Here is a 24,419-nt window from a genome sequence, read left to right on the forward strand (position 1 = left end):
TGACCTAATACTCTTTAAGTGACTACCCCGCCCCCCCCACCAGGCATTGTGCTACATGCCTTGCATATAAGACAGGGGGTTCAAGGCCAGCCTGGTCTACATAGCTAGTTCTAGGCCAGCCAAGGCTTCATGGTGAGACCCTCCTCATTGGTTACCCCTAGCAATGGACAATTGAACCCACCCCCTCTTTCCCACCCGCCCGCTTCCTTTCTGCTGCAGAGAACACCCCAGCTTGTAAGTGGGAGGCAGGCTCAGGCTCTGGTTCCTTCAGAGATGGCCCTCTGCCTATTTGTTTCCCCCAGTAAAGGCCTGCAGTGTCTTTAGTTCCTCAGTTCCTCGTCTGTTTTTCCTTCTCTCTGCCCTTTCGGCCACCACACCAGCTTATGTATTTGAGATGTTGTCTTGCGGCCTGTGCTGGCTTATAATTTCATGTGTAGCCAAACAGGCAGAGACTCACTTCAATTCTTCTTCCTTCTGATTTTACTGAGTGGGATTTATTGAGCACAAATAGTTTTTGCTGTTTTTCAATTACATCGATGGATGAGATTGCACCTAGGGGCTCCTGGATCCTAGCCAAATGCCTGATTGCCGAGCTACATCCCCAGCTCTCACCACCACCACCACACACACACACACACACACACACACACACACATACACACACACACACACACACACACACACACACACACACTGTAGTTAAAGGCGTAATCCACCAACTCCAGCTATTGCTTTTGAGCCAGCATCTTTGGTACCTACAGATGTCCTTACTGTCACTGTCCTGCTAAAGCTGACTTTGAACTGCTGACTCTTGCTTCTGCTTACAAGTACTGGATTTACAGTCATACACTACTGTATCTGTTCTATCTGCTGTTCAGAACTGAACCCAGGACTTTATGCAGGCTAGGCAAATGGTTTACCAGCAGAGTTATACTCTTAGGGACTAAGTCTTTTGTTGTTGTCATTATTATTATTATTATTGTTATTGTTATTATTTAATTATTATTGAAAATATTTGCTTTCAAGCTGAGGCGTAGTGGCACATGCCTTTAATCCCAGTACTTGGGAGGCAGAGGCAGGCAGGCGGATCTCTGTGAGTTTGAGGCCAGCCTGGTCTATGAAATGAGTTCCAGGACTGCCAGGGCAACACAGAGAAACCTTGTCTCAAAAAAATCCAATTAAAAAAAATAGATATATATATATCCCTTATATTTTAGTTGACCTGTATACTGTGTATAAAACCAGAAATCCTAGGTTTAATTTTTAGCTTGTTTATTGCATATTTATTTATAGATGGGTCAAAAATAGCTTGTAGTGGCCTTGACCTTGATATGTATTTATGGATGACCTTGAAATGTGGCTATTCCAGCTTCCACCTCAGGCTCTATTTTTTACTGTATGACCTTGAGCAAGAAATATCACCTACCTTTAGTTTCCGCCTCTCTAAGATGAAGGTAATGATAGCACTGTAGTGGGGTCATTATGATTATGAGAACTGGCACATAGCCTGAGTGCTCCTGCATCCCTGTAATTCCAGCATCCAGGAGGCAGAGGGGGTGGACCTCTCATACCATGCAGGCTGTTGCCGGTGTGTGTTCCCTATTAGCCTGTGAGTTCTGTTTTTGTTTTTGTTTGGTTTGGTTTTTCTGTTTTTTTGTTTGTTTTGTTTTTTCGAGACAGTGTTTCTCTGTGTAGCACTTGACTGTCCTGGACTCTGTAGACCAGGCTGGCCTCGAACTCACAAAGATCCACCTGCCTCTGTCTCCCAAGTGCTGGGATTAAAGGTGTGCGCCGCCATCACCCAGTTTAGACTTTTCTTATAAAGAAAGACAATCTCAAAGCTTGAGCCGGGCATGGTGGTGTATGCCTTTAATCCAGGACTCAGGAGGCAGAGGCAGGGGGATCTCTGTGAGTTCAAGACCAAAACAACAACAGCAAAAAAAGAGAAAAGTCTAGACCACCCAGGGATACCCCATCTTGAAAAAGAAAAGGAAGGGGGGAATAAGGATGTAGTTCACTTGGCGCTGTTTGCCTAGCATACATGAAGCTTCGTGTTCAAACCCAGCACCAATCAGCCGTGTATGGTGGTCCGAGGCTTAGTCTCAGCGCTGAGGAAGTGAAAGTGGGAGGATTAGAAGTTCAAGATCGTCCTGGCATGCACATAGAAGCCAGCTGGGTCTACACGCAGCCCTAGCATAGAAAACACTAATTCAAGTGTAACATTGTCTTGGGAGGGTACGGTCCTCATGTAGCATCTGACAGTCCTCCCAGGAAGCCACGTGTGGCCAGGGTCCAGCAGATGGAGACACTGATGATGTAGCACAGAGAGGCAGCCGAGAAGCAAGGCACTGTTCCCAGAAGCTGCAAGGTCAGGTCAGGCCTTCCTTTCAGCCATCCATTCATCCGGAAGTAATGTCAATATTAATTCTCGGTCACCCTTGGCTGTGTAATTCTCTTTTGGTGCCAAGCGTGCAATAATTTTGCGATTGAAACAAGCTCTTTTGTTTCGTTTGCTTGTTGTTGAGACAGGGTTATGCTATGTGGCCCTGGGTGGCCTGGTTCTTGGTGGTCTCACTTTGATGCCACCCTCCTGTCAGTCCCGTAAGTGCAGAGATGACACACTGTCACCTTGAATAAACAGTGCCACCTCCTTCAAGCTAGGAGCCAGCTCACAGCATGTCCTGGTTACTGGCCACTACCTGGCTCTGCCAGCTGTTACCTTGTACTCTACACACACTAAGATGACCTTATGCTGGGAACTCTGGTGTATGGCTATAACTCCAGCAGTTGGAAGGTAGAGGCAGGAGGAGCAGGAAGACGTTCAAGGCCAGACTGGGGCTATATGGGATCTTGTATCAAAAACAATAACAAAAAAGGGTATGGTGCCTCATGTCTTTTATTTTTTTTAAGATTTCATGTATGAGTGCTCTATCTGCATGTACACCTGCATACCAGAAGAGGGCACCAAAGCCGGGCGTGGTGGTGCACGCCTTTAATCCCAGCACTTGGGAGGCATAGGCAAGTGGATCTCTTTGAGTTCGAGGCCAGCCTGGTCTACAAAGCAAGTCTAGAACAGTCATGGCTACACAGAGAAACCCTATCTCGAAAAACAAACCAAACCAACCAACCAACAACAACAACAACAACAACAACAACAACAACAAAACACATGCTGCCTGTTCTTCCAAAGTGAGTTCAATTCCCAGCAACCACATGGTGGCTCACAACAATCTATACTGAGATCTGGTGCCCTCTCTGGCCTGCAGGTGTACATGCAGATTGAGCACTATACATAATAAATAGCATGGTGGCGCACGCCTTTAATCCCAGCACTCGGGAGGCAGAGGCAGGCGGATCGCTGTGAGTTCGAGGCCAGCCTGGACTACAAAGTGAGTCCAGGACAGTCAAGGCTACACAGAGAAACCTTGTCTTGAAAAAAAAAAACAACCCAAATAAATAAATAAATACATCTTTAAAAAAATAAAGGAAAGGAAAGGAAAACAGAAGGAGGTGGCGGCAGGCTGAGAGGGCAGCACTCCACTATGGCCTCTGTATCAGCTCCCGCCTCCAGGTTCCTGATTGAGTTCCTGCCTTGACTTCCTTTGATAATGGACTGTGATGTGAAAGTGTACACAAAACAACCCTTTTTCTCTCCTGCTTGCATTTGGCCATGGTGTTTCATCACAGCCATATAAGCCCTCAGACAGCTGCTCTTGCGGAGGACATAGGCTTGATTCCCAGCACACACATAGTGGCTCACAACTGCATATAACCCCAGTTCAAGGGGTGAGACACAGTCTTCTGGCTTTCAAGGACATCAGGCATTCATGTGGTGCGCGCGGGCACACACACGCACACACACACGCACACACGCACACACGCACACACGCACACTCACCCAAAATGTTAATGCATAGTGAATGAAAAAAAAGAAAGAGAGAAAGGAAGGAAAAGATGGCCGCTCCCGGGTATGGTGGAGAAGGATTATTGTAGATAAGAGGAGAGCATGGTCAGTGGAGGGACATCTGGGAGAGCCCAGAGTGGACATGACCAGACTGAGCTGGGCCATGTGGGGAAAGGGGGAGGGGAGAGGGGAGGGATACCTGGTGCAGTAGCCAGGAAGCTCAAAGGTATGAGGAGAGCAGATAGAGCTTGAGAGGTGGCTCAGAGGTTAAGAGCACTGTCTGCTCTTCCAGAGGTCCTGAGTTCAATTCCCAGCAACCACATGGTGGCTCACAACCATCTATAATGAGATCTGGTGCCCCCTTCTGGCCTGCAGCATACATGCAGGCAGAGCACTGTATACAAAATAAACAAACAAACAAAACATTTCATTGTTTAGGAAAGGGCAGCCCAGCTCCATGGGCTGGAGAGTTCCCGATAGGGGGCATGGTATGCCAAGAGGGCCCTGTGACATGTAGGGACTGAGGGATGAAAATAAGAACCTGGCAGCCACTGTCTGCTTTGATATGTTAAATAGGCACCTCATCCACTTGTCCAGGGTTTAAAACCTACCACATATAAAACATTTATTTATTCGTTTGTTTATTTATTTATTTATTATTTATACAGAATCCTGCCATCATATGTACCTGCATGCCAGATATCATGATAAATGGTTGTGAGCAACCGTGAGGGTCCTGGGAATTGAACTCAGGACCTTTGGAAGAAACAGTGTTCTTAACCTCAGAGCCATCTCTATAGCCCTATTTATTTATTTATTTTGGTTTTTCGAGACAGGGTTTCTCTGTGTAGGCTTGACTGTCCTGGACTCTTGTAGATCAGGCTGGTCTTGAACTCACAGCGATCTGCCTGCCTCTGCCTCCTAAGTGCTGGGCTTACATTTTTTATTTTTATTTATTTATTTTGCTTTGTTTTTGTTTTTTGAGACAGGGTCTCTTTGTGTAGCCTTGGCTGTCCAGGACTCACTTTGTAAACCAGGCTGGCCTCGAACTCACAGTGATCCGCCTGCCTCTGCCTTCTGAGTGCTGGGATTAAAGGCGTGCGCCACCATGCCCAGCCCATTTTTTAACTTTTCAAAAATATTTATTATGTATACAGTGTTCTGCTTGCATGTATACCTGCACACCAGAAGCGGGCACCAGATCTCACTATAGATGGTTGTGAGCTACCAGGTGGTTGCTGAGAACTGAACTCAGGACCTTAGGAAGAGCAGCCAGTGCTCTTAACCTTTGAGCCATCTCTCTAACCCAAGTTTGTTTTTTTTTTTTAAGTATCATGCAGAAAATAGTTGAGAAATGTTCATACTTAATGTGGAAGATACTTTCAGACTCATTTATTTTATTCTATATGCATGAGTGTTTTGCCTGCGTGTCTGTATGTGTTCCATGTGTGTGCCTGGTGCTTGAGAAGGCCGGAAGTGGACATCTGGAGCTGGAGTTATGGACAGTTGTGTCCCACCGTGCAGGTGCGAGGAGTAGAATTCAGGTTCTCTGCAAGAGCAACAAGCACTCTAAAGCACTGAGCCAGTTCTCCAGGCCTTAGAAGGCTTAAAAATCAACAATAACAACAACAACAACAAGGGCTGGAGAGATGGCTCAGCGGTTAAGGGCACTGACTGCTCTTCCAGAGGCCCTGAGTTCAATTCCCAGCAACCACATGGTGGCTCACAGCCATCTATAATGTGATCTGATGATGTCCTTTTCTGGCCTGCAAGTGTATATGCAGCCAGAGCACTGTATACATAATAATAAATAAACAAATCTTAAAAAAAAAAAAAACAGGGGCTGGAGAGATGGCTCAGCGGTTAAGAGCACTGCCTGCTCTTCCAAAGGACCCAGGTTCAATTCCCAGCACCCACATGGCAGCTCACAACTGTCTGTAACTCCAAGATCTAACACCCTCAAACCAACACACATAAATTAAATAAAAAAAAATATATAAAAAGAGTGTGGATATGACAGCTCTAAAAATAAAAAACCAACAACAAAAGAAAGAAAGAAAAGAAAAAACGAGAGTGAGAGAGAGAGAGAGAGAGAGAGAGAGAGAGGAGAGATCTTGTCCAGTGCTGTAGCCACTGGTTAAGTAAACAGCAAGTCACCCATGCTTATGTAAGCCTAGTTAAATTTGGTTCCCTCCATCCCAGACCAGGTAGAAGGCAGCTTGTTCATTAAGTCTGTACCTGTGTATACTATATTAGACACCTATTAGGATTTATCAACTTGTAGCAACATAGAGTTAATATTTGTAAGTCATAAGCATGTGACAGGCATGGTAGTGCATGATTATAATGTTATTTAGGAGGCTGAGGCAGGATCACAAATGTGAGGCCACCATGGACTAGATAGGCAGGTCAGGACCAGCTTGGGCTACATACTGAGTGAGACCCTGTCTTACATAGCCAAAGTTATCGTCATCATCACAATAATGATACAGCTATAAGCAGCTGATGAAAATCCTCCGGTTCTTAGCTACGTCTTTGACAAGAAGGCAGAAGGAAGTAACACCTGATTTTTTTTTTTTTCCTCTTCTGGTTTTTCAAGACAGGTATTAGCTTTTGGCTGTCCTGGATTTGCTTTGTAGATCAGGCTGGCCTCGAACTCACATTGATCCGCCTGCCTCTTCCTCCCGAGTGCTGGGATTAAAGGCGTGCTCCTGGCTTCTGATATCTTTCTTTTTTCTTTTTAATTATTTATTTTTATTTTATGTGCATTGTATGTGTATGGGTGTCAGATTTTGGAGTTACATACAGTTGTGAGCTGCCATGTGGGTGCTGGGAATTGAACCCGGGTCCTCTGGAAGAACAGTCAGTGCTCCCAACCGCTGAGCCATCTCTCCAGTCCCTGATATCTTTCTTTTTTAAATATTTATTCTTATTTTTTATGTGCTTTGGTATTTTGCCTGCACATATGTCTATGTGAGGGTGTCAGATCTTGGAGTTACAGTTGTGAGCTGCCATGTGGGTGCTGGGAATTGAATCTGGGTCCTCTGGAAGAGCAGTTAGTACTCTAACCGCTGAGGCATCTATCCAGCCTCTGATTTCTCTCTTGAAAACAGTTTCTCAGTGTATTTCTGACTGTCCTAGAACTCGCCCTGTAGACTAGGCTAGACTCAAATTTACAGAGATCCTCCTGCCTCTGCAAAGATTCATGGAATGCTCCACCTGGCTCGGCTGTTAGTTTATTAAATACTTCATTAAAAAGATAGGGGCAAGCCGGGCGTGATGGCGCACGCCTTTAATCCCAGCACTCGGGAGGCAGAGGTGGGCGGATCGCTGTGAGTTTGAGGCCAGCCTGGTCTACACAGTGAGCCCAGGACAGCCAAGGCTAACACAGAGAGACCCTGTCTCGAAAAACCAAAAAAAAAAAAAAAAGATAGGGGCTGGAGAGATGCTCAGGGATTAAGAGAGCACATACTACTCACGCGGAGGACTGGAGTTTGGTTTTTAGGACCAATGTCCAGCCGCTCATAATTGTCTATATTAATCTTCCAAGTGCTGTTAGTTCAACAAGCTTGTGCTACTACCACACAGGGCTAAAGGTCTTCTTTCTCAGTTTGTAAAAAGATCTGACTCCACAGTCGGAAATGAACAGTAGGGAACTATTCTCCAATTTCCTCGATGCCTAAAAGATTTCATCTTCAGAGTGCAGGCAGGATCCAGAATTCTGGTGGAGTCCCTAAATGTATGACCTCTTAGATAAATCGTAATTCAAGACTTTAGCGATCTAGTACAGATATTCTAGAAGCCTAAAAGTAAGGCTCAGCGGCCACATTCGCTAAGACCTTGAGCACCCAAGGATAACCAGCTACCATGGCCACTTGGGAGCCAGAGAAGCGGGGCTATCAGGCACTGAGAAAGACGCCCCCGTTACGAGATGCGCAGGCGCTGGGTGCCCGAGAGGGCCCCGGGCGCTCCGGGTTGCGCAGGCGCAGGAGTGCCTCCCGGCCAGTCCGGACGGCGGCTGTGATTGAGAGGCTGGGGCGTGGAGCAGTAGTGGCGGCGACAGGCGACAACGGAGCAGCCATGAGGGCCGGACCCAGTCACAGACAGTGAGTGGTGGTTTAAGGGTAATGGACACCGAGGAGTGCCGCTGTGGCGTGGTGGAAGGAGACCCCGGCTAGCGGGGCGGCTTCTGCTGGTCGGGCACCGAGGTCGTGGGGGGAGGGATAGTTGGATGTGATGGTGGGAGAATTTGGAGCGTGGATGATTAGGTCTTAAGACTCAGAGCTGGACAGGTTGGCGGAGGGAAGGGCTTGCGTTTCGTGGAGTGAAGGAGCTCCCGGCAGGACCAGTGTCTCTCGCGCTGCCTGGTTTGTCATCATCCCTTCCCCCAGGAGCTTTGGGTCGCCTCTCCCTTTCCGCTTCTTTCAGAGAGTGATTGCTGGGGGAAGGGTGGCGGAAAATAAAATCCGCGCTGGAGCTTCAGAAGCCAACTCTGAACCAGGCGGAGAAGGGCCGGTCACCGGAGTTACGGTGTGCCCTGGGAGTCGGAAGCTGTGTTTAAATTGAGGAGAAATCTAGGTTAAAGAGCTAACTAAGCGCCTCAAGTCAGGTTTGGAACCAGGTCCATCACAGATAAACCTGACTGATAACCTTGGATAGGACCCACTTAACCTCTCTCAGTCACTGGAAGATGCAGTGCTAAATTCGAGGCTTTTGTAAGCTTCATGTATGTGGTCGAGAGTGCTTATGAAACCTATAGATTTTAAGTACTGTATGGATGTTAGTGATGCTATTAGATTTTAGACTCAATGATTATCAATAGAGTGACTGATTTCTACATCAAAGCGAAGCATATTTGTAACACCTCAGTAGACAAAAATAACGCGTTTTCTGCGTAAGCACAGCACATCATCTGTAGAAGCTGTCATGTTGTATAGGAAAAGTATCTTATTCCTGCACTTTTACAAACGGGTCTGCAGCTTCCCACAAATACAGACGGAAGCCCTGAGCTACATCCTCAGCCTTCCTTTCGCTTTTACCTTTGAGACGGGCTTTCACTGACTTGCTCGTGCTGGTCTTGATTCAAGCACAAGTTGGGTTAGAATTAACAATCTTGCCTCTGTTTCCCCAGTAGCTGGGGCCACAGGGGTACCTGGCTGAGGTTCTGAAGAGGTCATTAATGCTTGTGTGCCAAGTGATGTATTACTTACCCATCTCCCTAGCCTCTACTTAACGGGAACCTGAATCTGGGTTTTGAGTGTGCCAAAGAAGTGCCTTACCACCCGCCCCTTTTGTATGTATGTTTGTTTGTTTTTAAAAACTGAGACAGTCTCACTAAGTTACCTCGGCTGGCAGTCCCTACCCCCCCCACCCCCCAGCCTCCCAAATAGCTGGGATTACAGTTTCTCATCATTAAGCCCAGAACAGGCTCCTCTTGTTTTTATTTTTTTAAAGGTGTGTTTCTTTAGAGATGGCTCGATGGTTTAGAGCACTTGCTGCTCTTAAAGAGGGCCCAGGTTCCGTTTCTCGCACTTAACCTGGTGCCTCACAACCATCCATACATAACTCCAGTTCTAGGGGACCCACCTTCTTTATTTTGTAGGAAAAAGAACAAGTTTATTTAGCATGATGCAAAGAAAGCAAAAGGGTATGACAATAATGGAAGCCTGGCCTACCAGCCTCTGACATTTTTTAACTGTAAAAGCTTTCTTTGTAAGAGTCTGCTTGCCCCAGGGCGTTCTCTGTCTTGGAGCTCAGATTGGTGTACAGAGGCTTTTCAACTCATTTCGTAGTTGTTAATCTGCTATGTGGAGTCTCTTCTGTAGAGCCAAAGAGACAAGTAAGCAGTTGTGCAAGGGTCTAAGAGATGGCTGCTTTCTGTGGGCCTGGAGGAGCACTCTTGAGTCTTTGTTGTTGAGGTAGATAAAGCAAAGGACAGAGTTAAGCCGCTCTTCTGTAGAAAGTGCCTTTCTAGGCACGGCTTTCGGAAGATAAGTGCGGGTGCCTTTCAAGTGGACAGAAAGGCAGAGATTTCAGCTCTCCTGGCCCTGGGGACTGAGAGCTTGAAATGGTGAGGCCTTTTGAAAATGGGGCAGTGATTTCTTTTAGCTGAATAAAGGTGGGGAGTGGCTGTACCAGATCCATGGAGATCCACAGATAAGAGGGATGCGTTATTTTAGAGGAAATGGGGGGGGGGTGAATCCAACCTGTCTTTAAGTTGTCTGGTAACATGTTGTTTTTATCTTTCTCTCCTGGAACTATACGGTGACATATAGTTTAACCTTTCTGTTCTAGCTACTTACTTGACTCTGTCTGATTATTCTGTAGCAGGTGGGAGGGGATGGTTTTAAAGGAGATTTGACGGATGGGCACGGGTGAGGCAGAAGCAGAGGCAGGCAAATCCCTTGAGTTTGAGGCCAGTCTAGTCTACATAGTCCAAGCCAGCCAGGACTACCTGGTGGAATTCTGTCTCAAAAACACCAGAGAGCTGAGTTCGAGGCCAGCCTGGTCTACGAAGCGAGTCCAGGACTGCCAGGGTGTTACACAGAAACCTTGTCTTGGAAAAACAAAACAAAACAAACAGACAAACATAAGAGGGCATTGCGCGCTTGGAGCTAGACCTGGTGCTGGCCCAGGTCTGTAACTGGGTGCTAGGGAATGTGAAAGTGAGAGGTAGCATTTCTAGTTCAAGACTTGCTTGGATTACAGAATGACTTCAAGGCTAGTGGGCCAGCATGGGTCTAGTGAGACCCGCCCCTTCCAACACACACACACACACACACACACACACACACACACACACACACACACTATAGCTCAGTGAAGAATGTTAACTTAGCGTATCCAAAGCCTTGGTTTTGATCGCCAGTATTTCAAAATTAAAGACAGAAAAGAAAGGAGGGGGTGGTGAGGGAGGAGCGGGCTGGGATGCAGTTCACCGTAGGGCACTTACTTACTTAGCATGCGTGGGTCCCTGGCCTCCATCTCCAGCACCTCAGATGAAAGCATTTGTTGCTGTTACAGGTTTTTCCAGAAGCCAGCTTTATTCTGTTTTTATACATGGTAAATGAAATAGAGGGTAGAAAATGTTCAAACTTGCCCAGCCATCTTATTTTTAATAATTGGACATCTATTTTTAATGTTGATGATGCATTTCCCCCTATTGGAGATTTCCATCAGTTCAAACAAGTCCATAAATGCCATCCATTTTATGCTAAAGTAAATTTGCTGAGCTCCTATGAAAACTATCCTTCTCTTTTTCAATTCTTTAACTATTTGTAGTTACTTTTATGTAGCAAGTGATAGTTGCCAGGTAAAGATTAACCTTTGCTGGGGAGAAAATAGGGGGTGGCCAGGCCCCTGTTGTCCCTATGTGAGCGGTCTGACTAAAGAGAGTTGTGAAGATAAAAAGGTTTGCCCTTACTGCTCACCCCCTTTCTCACCTCTAACCTCTTTCTTCCTCTGCTGCTGTCTCTGGGGTACCCCTTCCCCTTCCTTCTCTCCCCATGTTCATTTAATAAAAAAAAAACAATTGGCCAGTTCATGACACTGCAAGGACTAAGTTCTTTTTTTTTTTTTTTTTTTGACTAAGGTTTAATGATTTATTTTGTATTCTGATAGGGAATCTTTTTTACTTAAAAAAAAAGAAAAAAGAAAACATCATGTGCCTCAGGGGGAACTTAAAAACATTCTATTTAAAAACAAGATTATGGTGTTTACAATTGTGAAAATAATTGCTCCAAAACACAGTCTTTGTTTCCTAAGAATCCTTTTGATCTTTGATCTTTTGATCTCCAAGCCATTTCGCAACAGCGATGGCTTATCAGGTAAAGGCTGGCCACCTACCAAGCCCAACTGCCTAAGTTTGATCTTTGGAATCTGCATGCAGAAGGAAGGAACCAACTCCTGACAGTTATCTTCCGACCTTCACACTGACCTCCAGCTGGGGCACCCCCCCATAAACACAAATGTAATAATAAACACAAATAAAAAGAAACAATCTCTTGTGATATTTTGCAGCAATTAGCTAATAATGGAAGTAAGGCATAAACAATTGCTTTTTTTTTTTAAATACTGCTCAATATGAGAAGATGTAAGGGAAACAAAACAAAGACAGCAGCAAAGAACAACAGCAAGTAAGTAAAGGGTGGATTCAGCTTACTACAGCTGTAAGTCCAGATGGTACTGTACTTGAGTTGGTAGGATGCTTGCATGCATCAGGCCTGGGTTCCATCTCCAGCACTGATAAAACCAGGCGTGGATGTATGTGCCTGAAATCTAAGCCCATGGGAGATGGGAGGATCAGAAGGCCAAGGCTGTCAGCCTGGACTATGGAGTGAGAGGTTCAGTCTGTGTTATAGAACTAGAATGGGGAGGAAGGGGCAGGAAAGGGTTAAAAAGGGGGGAGGGGCAGAAGGAGCTAGAGAGATGGCTCAGAGGTTAAGGGCACTGTCTGCTCTTCCAAAGGTCCTGAGTTCAATTCCCAGCAACCACACGATGGCTCACAACCTGCATGTATACCTGTGCGCCATCTTCTGGTGTGCAGGTGTACATGCAGACAGAGCATTATATATATAATAAATTAAATTTTTTAAAAAAAGAACTAAAAATGATGAAGCCGGGTGTGGTGGCTCATGACTTTAATCCCAGCTGTGAGTTCGAGGCCAGCCTAGTCTATAAAGCGAGTCTAGGACAGTCAAGGCAGTACAGAGAAACCCTGTCTCCAAAAACTAAAATGGGCTGATGGCGCAGAACAGTGTCCTTGAATGCCAGAGTTTGCTTTTAGTGTTTATACATTTGGCATAGAATTTGGCTCAATATTTACTGAATCAAAAAGATAACCAAGCCGGGCACAACACCCGGGAGGCAGAGGCAGGCAGAGCTCTGTGAGTTCGAGGCCAGCCTGATCTGCAGAGCGAGTTCCAGGACAGCCAAGGCTACACAGAGAAACCCTGTCTCAAAAAAGAAAATGATAACCAAGTATGGATCATAATCAGCAAACCTGGGTTCAGAGATCTACAGCTTCTTACTCTTTTTTTTTGGGTTTTCGAGACAGGGTTTCTTTGTTACACAGAGTCCTGGATGTCCTGGACTCACTTTGTAGACCAGGCTGGCCTCGAACTCACAGCGATCCGTCTGCCTCTGCCTCCCAAGTGCTGGGAGGCATAGGCCACCACCACCTGGCCAGATACGCAGTTTTATTGTGTGCTTTAAACAAGTTGACATGATGCACTATTGCCTTAGATTCCTCATGAAATAAATGAGGCCTAATGAGGTCTTGTCCAGCAACTGGGAGCTTGAAACGTCTGTAGGTTCTCCCTGAGCTTGAGGATAAGCTGGGCTACACAAGACCTGTCTCAAAAACAAGTTCAGAAACAAACAAATAGCAAAGCAAAGCAAAACAAACAAACAAAAAACCCAACTATGAGTCTGGAGTGGTGGGTCAATCAGTAAAGTGCTTGCTCTGCAGCCCTGAGGAGGATTGAGTTTGAGCCAGATCTCCAGAAAACGTGCTGAAAAGCCTGGACTCCTGGTGGACACTCTCAAGTCCAGCTTTAGAGAGACAGGTCTTTGCCAGCCTGCTTAGCCTGCATGGCGAGTTCCAGACAATGAAAAACCCTTAAAAAAAAGTGGCAAGGAAGAATCTTAGCACTGGGAAGATGGAGGAAGGAAGCCCAGGAGTAGTTGGACAGGCCTCCTTCGCAGGCCTCAGGCATGCCCATGTGCAGAGATGTACCTGCCCACACACATGTACAGTCCACACATGAACAGTCGCTGAAGTATTTGTAATAGAATATAATACCATATAATCAAATTTGTGGTGCCAGGGATCATAAAAATCACTTTTACAAAAAGCAGTAGTAGCCAAGCAGGGGTGTAACGCGCCTTTAATCCCAGCGCTTGGGGGGCAGAGGCAGGCGATCTCTGTGAGTTCAAGGCCAGCCTGGTCCCTATCTTGAAAAATCCAGAAGAAGTATAGATTACAGAGGAATACACTAGCAGGATTGAGAGGACTCAGAGGGCTGTGGTGGCGCACACCAGTAGCATTCGCTCAGGCAGGAGGAGCACGAGACTGTGTGTGTGTGTGTGTGTGTGTGTGTGTCTGTCTGTCTGTCTGTCTGTCTGCCTGCCTGCCTGCCTGCCTGCCTGTCTGCCTGTCTCTCCCTGGGTAGACTAAGCTTGTCACTGCCTCCCAAATGCTGGCAATAAAGGTGTGCTCTACCACACCTGGCCCTCAGGTTACTCTGCTGCTGAAGACCGCCCTCAGGGCTTTTCACGAGTTAATAATGCCAAATACTGTGCTGTCCCACAGAACTGCACCCACAGTCTTGGTCACAGTTACCCACCACCGAGAAAGGGTACTGCTTATCAGACCAGCGTGCTATCGATTGTTAAGATGCATCCTGTTTCCAGTGCCGAATGTTGGGGGGAAATTGAGAAAGGACTGTTAACGCAGAGTAAATGACGTCTTAGGAGAATCAGTGCACGGCCGAGCACAGGCACTGTCAGCAGACGTCCTACGTTGAACCTGCAGGACAGGTCCTTAAGTGGAGCAAGGCAAGCATTCCAAATTACAGTAAGTTCTGAAGATGAAGTACTTGACTTGACCGTGCAGAGGTTACAGGTTCAAAGCTCGGCCACTGCACTGTCCCTACCTTTGGGACACTCAGCCGCTTACTTTGTGGTAGTGGTGGGGGGTGGCGGGTCTGTGTGCATAGGCTCCCCCACAGAAAGAGTGAAGGTTAAGGATAAAGAGAAGCGTGGAAAGCCAGGAGGCCCCACTGCTGCGGCGCACGGCTCTGACAGGACAGGAAGGGGAGGAAGTGAGCTCAGACTCTGGCAGAGTGACATTGAATAATGCGGCAGAGCGGGGCAGGAAGTGTGGAAGGCTTTCAGAAGAGACGTGTGCCCAATACTTAATTTTAAACTCTAGAATCACGTAGCAACATTTGGACGATGATTGAGGATAATAAATTCTGAAGTCAGAGTCACTGTGCGAAGCGGAGTGAGTGGCGGGGGCAGGGCGGGCGCTCCAGCTGAGCAGAGCGAGCAGCGAGGAGTGTGAAGTCACTGGACTCCGTGAGAGGCGAGTGTTTCCTTAGAGAAGTGTTTAGTGTCTATTCCTGGTCCTTCACCACCTGCAAAGATTTGTTTGCGCAGCCGGGCCTTTAAGCCCACCAGTCCTTGCAAAGATAGATAGGAAAGGTAATATTAAAGAGTCCTTGGCCGGGCGTGGTGGCGCACGCCTTTAGTTCCAGTGCTTGGGAGGCAGAGGCAGGTGGATCTCTGTGAGTTCGAGGCCAGCCTGGTCTACAAAGCAAGTCCAGGACAGCCAAGGCTACACAGAGAGACCCTGTCTCGAAACAACAACAACAAAACAAACAAACAAAAGAAAAAAGAAAAAGATTTCTTTGCCCTCTGTTCAGCTCTGATATAGGGTGAAGGGAATACAGCATAAAATGAAAATTACTACTGCGCCCCCCACCCCGCCTTTTAAAAAATGTTTGTTTTATGCGCATGTGGCTAAGTGTATGCATTTTTTGATTTTTCTGAAAGCTTTATGCATGTTTTGCCTGCATTTATGCCTATACTACATACGTGCCTGAAACCTGTAGAGGCCAAACGAGGGCATCAGGTTCCCTGAAACCAAAGTTACAGACAGCTGTGAGCTGAAGTGTGTGTGTTGGGAATCGAGCCCAGGTGCTCTGGAAGAGCAAAGTGCTTTTAACTGCTGTGCCATCCCTCCAGCCCCATGTGTGAGCGTTTGTGTGCATCCATGTGGGTCTCAGGGATTGGATTTAGGTCACCACGCTGATGAAGCAAGCATTTTACCTATTGAACCATCCTGCTGGTCCCTATTTTATGTGGTTTTTAAATTTTTAATTATTATTTTTAAACAAAGCTTTATGTGTTCCAGGCAGGCATTAAACTTGGGATAGTTTTGAATGACCTGAGACTTTGCATTCTCTTGCCTCCATTTACCAAGTGCTGGGACTGCAGGTACACACCAACACACCCAGTTTTATTGGGTGCCGAGAATTGAACTAAAGACCTGGAGCATGCTGGGTAACCAACCCTATCAGCTGAGCTTCATCTCCAGCCCTTTAAGATCCAGTTAATGAAAGAAAGTAAAAAAAAAAAAAAAATCAGATTTTGATAGCTCATTATACAATGGTGATTTGTTCTGGTCGCACATGCAGGAAACCTTGGTTTCATTTTCTTTTTCTTTTTCTCTTCTTTTTTTTTTTTTTTTTCCAACTTGGTTTCATTTTCAAGCACCGTACAACTGACCGTGACGGTTCCCACCTTTAATCCCAGTACTTGGGAGGAGGCAGAGGCGGGCAGATCTCTTTGAGTTCGAAGCTAGTCTGGTCTACAGAGAGACCCTGTCTCGAAAAACATTGAGGAATTATGCTCAAGGTTTTAGCACTTAGGAGGTAAGGCAGGAAGATGAGAAGTTCTAGGCTAGGGGCTGGAGAGATGGCTCAGTGGTTAAGAGCACTGCCTGCTCTTCCAAAGGACCTGGGTTCAATTCCCAGCAACCACATGGCAGCTCACAACTGTCTGTAACTGCAAGATCTGACACCCTCACACCAGTGCACATAAATTAAAATTAAATAAAATATTAAAAAAAAAGAAGTTCCAGGCTAGCCTTGGCAACATCATGAGATTGTCTCTCAAAACAAGAAGGAAACAAGTGGTGATGGAAGACCTTAAAGTGCATGAAAACTGTTAACTAACCCTTAACCCACACTGAGCACGTCAAGAAAGATGGGGACTGTCCAGGGAAAATCGCTGGCGGCAAAAGCACCATTGTTTCAAATGACATAAAGATTAATGTATTTTCACAAAGTGTAGTATGCGGTTTAGAAGAATTGGTGTTTTGTTTCTTTGTTTGTTTGTTTGTTTGTTTGTTTTTTCCCCAGATAGGGTCTCTCTGTGTAGCCTTGGCTGTCCTGGACTCACTTTGTAGACCAGGCTGGCCTCGAATTCACAGCGATCCACCTGCCTCTGCCTCCCGAGTGCTGGGATTAAAGGCGTGCGCCACCATGCCCGGCTGTTTCTTTGTATTTTTGAGATAGGGTCTTTCTGTGTAGCTCTGGCTGTCCTAGAACTTGCTCTGTAGATAAGGCTGGCTTTGAACTCAGAGATCAGCCTGCCTCTGGTTCTGAGTGCTGGGTGGTGGTGCACACCTTTAATCCTAGCACTTGGGAGGCAGAGGCAGGCAGATCTCTGAGTTCAAGACCAGCCAGCCAGGGCTATACAGAAAAACCCTGTCTCGAAAAACAACAGGCTGGAGCAATGGCTCAGAGGTTAAGAGTACTGGCTGTTCTTCCAAAGGTCCTGAGTTTAATTCCCAGCACCCACCCAGCACCCAGATGGTGGCTCACAGCCATCTGTAATGAGATCTGGTGTGTAGGCAGAATACTGTGTAAATAATAAATAAATAGGGACTGGAGAGATGGCTCAGTGGTTAAGAGCACTGTCTGCTCTTCCAGAGGTCCTAAGTTCAATTCCCAGCAACAACATGGTGGCTCACAACCATCTATAAAGTGATCTGATGCCCTCTTCTGGTGTGCAGGTATACATGTAGATAGAGCACTCATATTACATAAATAAATAAATGTAAAAAAAATCTTAAAAAAAGAAAAACAAACAAAAAAAAGGCACCACCCACAACCACAAAACTGCATATTTTTATTTTTAAGGTTTTTGTTGTTGTTCTGTTTTGAAACAAGGTCTCACTATGTAGACTTAATCTTGCCTGTAACTCACTGTCACTGTATAGACCAGGCTGGCTTTCAACTCACAGAGATCCATCCACCTGCCTCTGCTTCCCAGAAACCAGGGGCTAAAGAAGTTGCACACTTGGCTAGCAATAATGCTTATTTTTGTGGGAACACTTTCCCCTTCTGCACCACTGCAAAACCCACCCGAGCATCTGTACAGGTGAAATATCAACCTTGCAAAGAGTTGTAAGATTTCCAACCATCCCACTGTCTCTTTGTCCTTCTCCCCACCCTATTATTTTTAGTTTTTACTTAAAAACCTTTTTTTTTCCCGAGACAGGGTGTGTCTGTGTAGCCTTGGCTGTCCTAGACTCACTTAGTAGACCAAGCTGGCCTCGAACTCACAGCAATCCACCTTCCTCTGCCTCCCGAATGCTGGGATTAAAGGTGTGTGCCACCACGCCCATCTCTAGTTTTTGGTTTTTCTGAAATAGGATTTCTCTGTGTAGCAGAGTCTACCTGTCTCCAGAGTGCTGGAACTAACATCATGCAACAGCACTATTTGGCTTAAAAAATTTTTTTTTAAACTATATTTTACCAAAAAAAAAAAAAGTATGCTTTACTAGAGCCAGGTGTGATAGACACCGGTAATCCCAGCACTTGGCAGCTGAAGCGGGATGGTGAGTTGAAGGCCAGCGATACACAGTAAGACTCTATTTCAAAACTTTGGCCGGCCAGTGGTGGCTGCGGTGACTTTAATCCCAGCGCCTGGGAGGCAGAGGCAGGCCGATCTCTGGGTCTGAGGCCAGCCTGCTCTCCATAGTGAGTTCCATCCAGGATAGCTAGGGCCACACAGTGAGACACTGTCTTGAAAAACAGATAACAAAAAAACAAAAACAAGCAAAACAAACAAAAACCGTCCACAGTTCTTTTCTGCTTGTTAGATTCACTTATTAACTGCTGTTTATTTATTTTGAGTCAGAGTCTCGTGTAACCCACCCACATTGGTCTTGCTGTAATTGCAAAGGCTGACCTTGAACTCCCAATCTTCCTGTCACCTTCAACGCGCTGGGATCACAGGCTTGTGCCAAACGTGATTCAATTAGCTTCCTTTATTCCAGTCTCCCCTTCCTGTCTGTCCTAGGACACTGTGTCACTTAAAAACATGTTTTCTGCTGAGCACATGAGAAGTTTCCAGCCGTGTGACATTTATCAAGTTAATTGCTGATCACTACGTGAATCTCATGCGAGGTCCTTATCCTCTCCAGCATTGCCCTATAGATTGACGCTTAGGTGCTTAGCACACTGCGGCAGGAGCCAGGGTCTCAGGGGTGGCCTGGCTTTGTGGCTGTTTTCTCTCCTGAGGACGGGGCTACAGGCTTGCCCCAGCACTTCTGATTTGTGTGGCTTGTGGGTGGAACTCAGGGCTTCCTGAGTGTAGGGAAGCACTCAGTTAACACTGCTACATTCTAGGCCCCTTACTTTTTATTTTGAGTCCAGGATATTCTTAAAAAAAAAACAAAAAAACAAACAAACAGGGTTTCTCTGTGTAGCCTTGGCTGTCCTGGACTCCCTTTGTAGACCAGGCTGGCCTCCAACTCACAGTGGAGCACCTTACTCTGCCTCCTGAGTGCTGGGATTAAAGGTGTGCACCACCACGCCCAGTAACATTTTCTTTTTAATTAAAAAGTGTTTTTCTGCCTGTATGTTCGTGCATCATGAGAGTGCAGTGCCCTCAGAGGCCAGAAGAGGGTCTCTGATACCCTGGGACTGGAGTTATTGATGGTGGTGAGCCACCATACGGATGCTGGGAATTGAACCTTGGTTCACTGGAAGATCAGCCTGTGGGGTTCTTAATTGCTGAGTCACCTCTGAGGCCCACCAGATGGCACTTTTCATTCATTAGTTTCATTACCAATCTACTATGTTTTTCTTCTTCTTGAGACAGGGTTTCTCTGTGTATCCTTAGTTGTCCTGGACTCACTTTATAGACCATGCTGGCCTTGAACTCACAGTGATCTGCCTGCCTCTGCCTTCCAAGTGCAGCCTGCTTTTTTTTTATTTTTTTATTTTTTTATTTTTTTAATTTTTATTTTATGTGCATTGGTGTTTTGCCTGCGTGACTATCTGTGTGAGGGTGTCAGATCTTGGAGTTACAGACAGTTGTGAGCTGCCATGTGGGTGCTGGGAATTGAACCTGGGTCCTTTGGAAGAGCAGCCAATGCTCTCAAAGGCTGAGCCATCTCTCCAGCCTCGCAGCCTGCTTCTTTAAACTGACATTGTCCATTCTTTTTCATTTTGAGACATTGTCTCTCTGTATAGTCCCCGCTGGCCTGAACTCAAAGAGACTGTCCTTTCTCTGCCTTCAAGTGCTGGAAATAAAGGCCTGCACCAAGTCCAGTCCAAGATTGATTTATTGATTTATGTATGTGTGCATCAGAGTGTGTATATATTCACTACCTTTATGTAGGTGGCTGATGAGGCCAAAAGAGAGCATCGTATCCCTTGGAACTGGAGTTAGAAACAGCTGTGAGGGTGTCGGGACCTGAGCCTGGATCATTGCAAGAGTAGTAAGTGCTTTTAATGTATTAGTCATCTTCCCAGCTCTCCACTTGAATATGCGATAGGAAGTCTTAGACATGATTAGCTAAGTCTTTTAGCCAGGCATAGTGGTGCTCATCTGTAATCTTCACACTGGAGAGGTAAAGACAGGAGGAGTTCAAGGCCAGCCTCATCTAGTTTGAGGCTAGCCTGGGCTATATTCGTCTCTGTCTCAAAAATGGGTTGGGGGATGCCGACAGAAATTATTTTAGAGGATTTTGAAGTCATATTATTATTTTCCAAGAAAATCAGTGAGAACAAACTGAAAAGCTATTAAAACTAGTAGGTGTTATAACCATTGAGATGTAATAAGAATAAATTAATAAAAAATTTAAAAAAAAAGTAAAAAAAACCTAGTAGGTGTCTACTCCTGTGACAGCATACAAGAGTCACTGGGCCTTGAGTCTTCAGAAACCTATGCCGTTTCCCAATTTAGCTCTCTCTCTCTGCTTCCTGCTGTGGATCAGATGTGAGCTCCTGCTCCAGCACCGTGCTGGCAGCCATGATGGTCACAGATGCACCCTCTCAAACTGTGAGCCCCCAAACCCTTTTCTTCTGTAAGTTGCCTTGGTTATGGTGTCTCATCACAACATAGACAGCTAGGGCATGTGTTTCTTTGGAGGTAGGAAGTGATGTGAATTGACTTATGGTTAGAAAGAATATTGCTGATGTATGAAAATGAATTGTAGAGGCGCTCAAGACTAGTGGCTGGGAGAAGGTACAAGCCTCCTGTGCTAATTGAGATTAGAGTTGAGTTGATGGTGAAGTGGGCGGAGTGCTGGTGGAAACGCTGTGGGGATGCAGACAGACTCTGTGTGTCTTTGGGAATGAAGCTGACAAAGCCTGATTGGGTGGGCATTATCATAGCTGAGGCAAAAGAGGAGCAGCGGGTAGCATCTAAATTATTACCGGAACTAGGTGAGTAAGTGGTGCTGCTCTTCATTGACAAGGAGAAGAAGAGCAGAACATATTTTGTTAAGGATTTGGCTTTAGGCATGCCAGATTTAAGATGCTTGAAATAGTTGAATGGAAAAACCTGGCATTTCCAGGGAGGAATAGGAGCTGGGATTTCAGACTTGGAAGTTCTCAGCATGCGCATGAATTTGAAGTTACAGAATTAAATCAGGAGGGCACCTAAGGGTGGCCTGTGGCCAGAGCAGAGACGCTTGAGAAGGTAAAAGCTAGCGAGGGAGGTAGAAACCCAGGGAAGTTATGAATACAAGTCAGGCAAAGATGAGCTGCGGAGTTAAGCACCTGACTGCTCTTCAAGAGGACCCGGGTTCAATTCCCAGCACGCACATGGCAGGTCATAATAACTGTTCTGTTCCAGGGGATCTGACACCCTCACACAGATATACGTGCAGTCAAAACACCAATGTACATAACATAAAAAAATTTTATTTATTTATTTATTTATTTAGGGTTTTTGAGACAAGGTTTCTCTGTGTAGCCTTGGCTGTCCTGGACTCGCTTTGTACACCAGGCTGGCCTCGAACTCAGAGATCTGCCTGCCTCTGCCTCCCAAATGCTGGGATTAAAGGCATGCACCACCACACCCAGCAAAAATAAATATATTTTTAAAAAAAAAGAAAGGAAAAAAAGATGAGCTTCAAAGCTGTGTGGCCACATCTAGGATCCCAGCGCAGAGCGGCTGAGGCAGGACAGTCGTGAATTGAGGCCAGCCTGAAACATGGCTGACAGGGAAGGCATAGCCAGCCGTGGGGGATGCTGTTGAGGGTCAGGTAAGAACTCGAGGGATTTGGTAGCCTGGAGATTACTGTGACTTTGTCTAAAGCTGTTCACTGGAGGAATGAAAATAGAAATTTGAGTGCAGTGGATTTAGGTGGAAAGTGAAACATGCGTTTAACTTTCTTCTCCCCATTTTTCATTTAAAAAACAAAACAAAACAAATTTGCTTATCAGTGCTTGGGATTAAAAGCTGAACCCGTGCCATCCGAGGCAGCACTCTTAGCACTGAGTTAGCTCTGCTGTCCCCGCCCTACCTCTTTTACATGTGTTTACTGTTTACTGTTTGCATGTTCATTCTTGTGTGTGGGCACCCCTATGTATGGGTGTACATACTTTGGGGTGTGTGTGTGTGTGTGTGTGTGTGTGTGTGTGTGTAGGCCTGAGGTTGATGTTGGGTATGTTTCCTGTTCTCCATCGACCTCCACACAGCCGCCCAGCAGGGTCTGGCTGACATCAGGAAGTCACCATGTAGACCAGGCTGGCCTTAGATGTACAGAGATCTGCCTGCCTTTGCTTCCCGAGTGCTGGGATCAAAGACATATCACTCTCCACTTTAATTTGAGGAAAAGTCTCCTGCTGAACCCGGCGTCTCTGCCTCCTGGGTGCTGGCACTGTAGCTGTCCACTGTGCTTGCCCACATTTTACATGGGCTTCTGCCGGTCTGGACTCTGGCCATCACACTTGCTGGACAAGTGTGTTATCTACGGAGCCAGCTCCCGGATCCTCACCCTGCCCCATTCTTTGCTTTGTTTTTGGACAGGGTCTTATGTAGGCCAGGTTCAGCCGTGTAGCTGAGGGAGGCCTTAACTACTGTCCCGCTGCCTGCAGCTCCCGAGGGCCAGTGCCCCCTGTCTTCTTTTTAAAAACCCTGGCTGTGTGCACCAACTAGCCAGAGCTGGCGCTCCTCCTGCCCTCACCTCCTAATGCTAGGACTCCAGTTATGTGACACCAGGTCTAGGTCGACGTCGTTCCCCCCCCCCCTTTGACACAGGGTCTTATTGTGTAGCTCAAGCAAGCTCAGTGTACAACAATCCTCCTGCCTCAGCCTCTTGGGTGTGCTGGGATTACCAGCATGAACAGCCATGCCTGGCTCAGTGTTTTGGGTTTTTTTGTGTTTTTTAAACTCTGTGTCATTGTTACTAAATCCTTACCTGTTTGTATTTCAGATGGTTCTGTTTTTACTGAAGTATTATTATTTCACAATATTTCATGCTAGTGTTTTAAAAAATAATCTGCTTTCTAAAAGCCTGCTGTCACTGGGGCTGTGGACAATACAAATAATGGGAAAGTGACTCAGACCTTAAGGGTTAGATCCCTGGCCTTGGGGAAGTAGACAGGTTTGACCTTGGCCTTAGGATGCATCGGTTTTCTCAGCTGTCAAATAAGGATAACAAGACCAGTTTAGCTCACGGTGGGTGGTTGTGAGGTATGACTATTAATGAAAATAATTGTAAAACACTTTTGCAAGTTCAAGTGTGATATAAATGTTAAATAATAGTTCTTTATTGGGATGTTGTGAAAATTAGCAACATGATGTCTGCTAGAGGCTTAAGTTCCTTTTGAGAAAGGTGATATGTTTTTTTAAAATACTATTTGAGGAAAAAATAGTTCAGAATTTGTGAAACGATATCGTTACCCTAATTTCTAGAATGTATCAATTATGACACCATAATGAAGCAACTTCTTATTAAAGACATATTTCCCTAGAGATTTATTACAGTATTACTTTATTGGGTTCTTATTACAGATTTTTTCCCCCTGCAACATGGCTTCTCTGTGTGATAGCCCTGGCTGTCCTGGACTTGCTTTGTAGACCAGTCTGGTCTCGAACTCCCAGAGATCTGTTTGCCTCTGCCTCCCGAGTGCTAGGATTAAAGGCATGCGCCACCACACTGGTTGTTAGAATTTTTATTTTATTTTTTTGGTTTTTCGAGACAGGGTTTCCCTGTGTAGCCTTGGCTGTCCTGGACTCACTTTGTAGACCAGGCTGGCCTCGAACTCACAGTGATCCACCCACCTCTGCCTCCCGAGTTCTGGGATTAAAAGCGTGCACCACCATGCCCGACTCTGAATTTTTTTTTTTTAAATTTAGGGGAAAAAACTAAGCATCATTATTGTGTGTGTAATTGAGTGTGTGCATGTGGAGATCAGAGAACAACTCTGTAGGCTCACTTCTCTCCATCTGTATGTGGGTTCTGGGGATTGGACTCCAGGTGGCCACGTCTGCGGGGCAAGCACCTTTAACCACTGAGTCATTCTGCCAGCGCTGTTTATATGATTTTCATCCTTTTGGTGTTTGGTTTAAGTAGAGGGGTGGATACCACTCAGGTACTTACAATGTGCAGTGTGTCCTAGTCTTTTTTTTGGTGTCTTCCTATGTATATTTAAAGCTTCACAGCCAGTGGATAGAAACACTAAAAAGCACCGAGAAAAGA

The 24,419-nt window shown here is 45.8% G+C and overlaps 1 protein-coding gene across 2 annotated transcripts in view; it reads left to right on the forward strand.

The window, feature by feature from the left end:
* The first annotated feature begins 7,870 nt into the window (after positions 1-7,870).
* Positions 7,871-24,419, forward strand: part of FAM222B (family with sequence similarity 222 member B) — a 62,554-nt gene continuing 46,005 nt past the window's right edge. Inside the window, exon 1 of one of the 2 annotated variants that reach the window (XM_084747968.1) lies at positions 7,871-8,010. The gene's annotated coding sequence lies outside the window, so the exon portion shown is untranslated. Of the gene's footprint in view, positions 8,011-11,985; positions 12,040-24,419 lie in introns of those variants that run through there. The other variant, XM_084747970.1, reaches the window with a different exon arrangement.

The sequence above is a fragment of the Acomys minous genome (genome assembly GCF_964271855.1).
Source record: "Acomys minous genome assembly, chromosome: 12".
NCBI lineage: Eukaryota > Metazoa > Chordata > Mammalia > Rodentia > Muridae > Acomys > Acomys minous.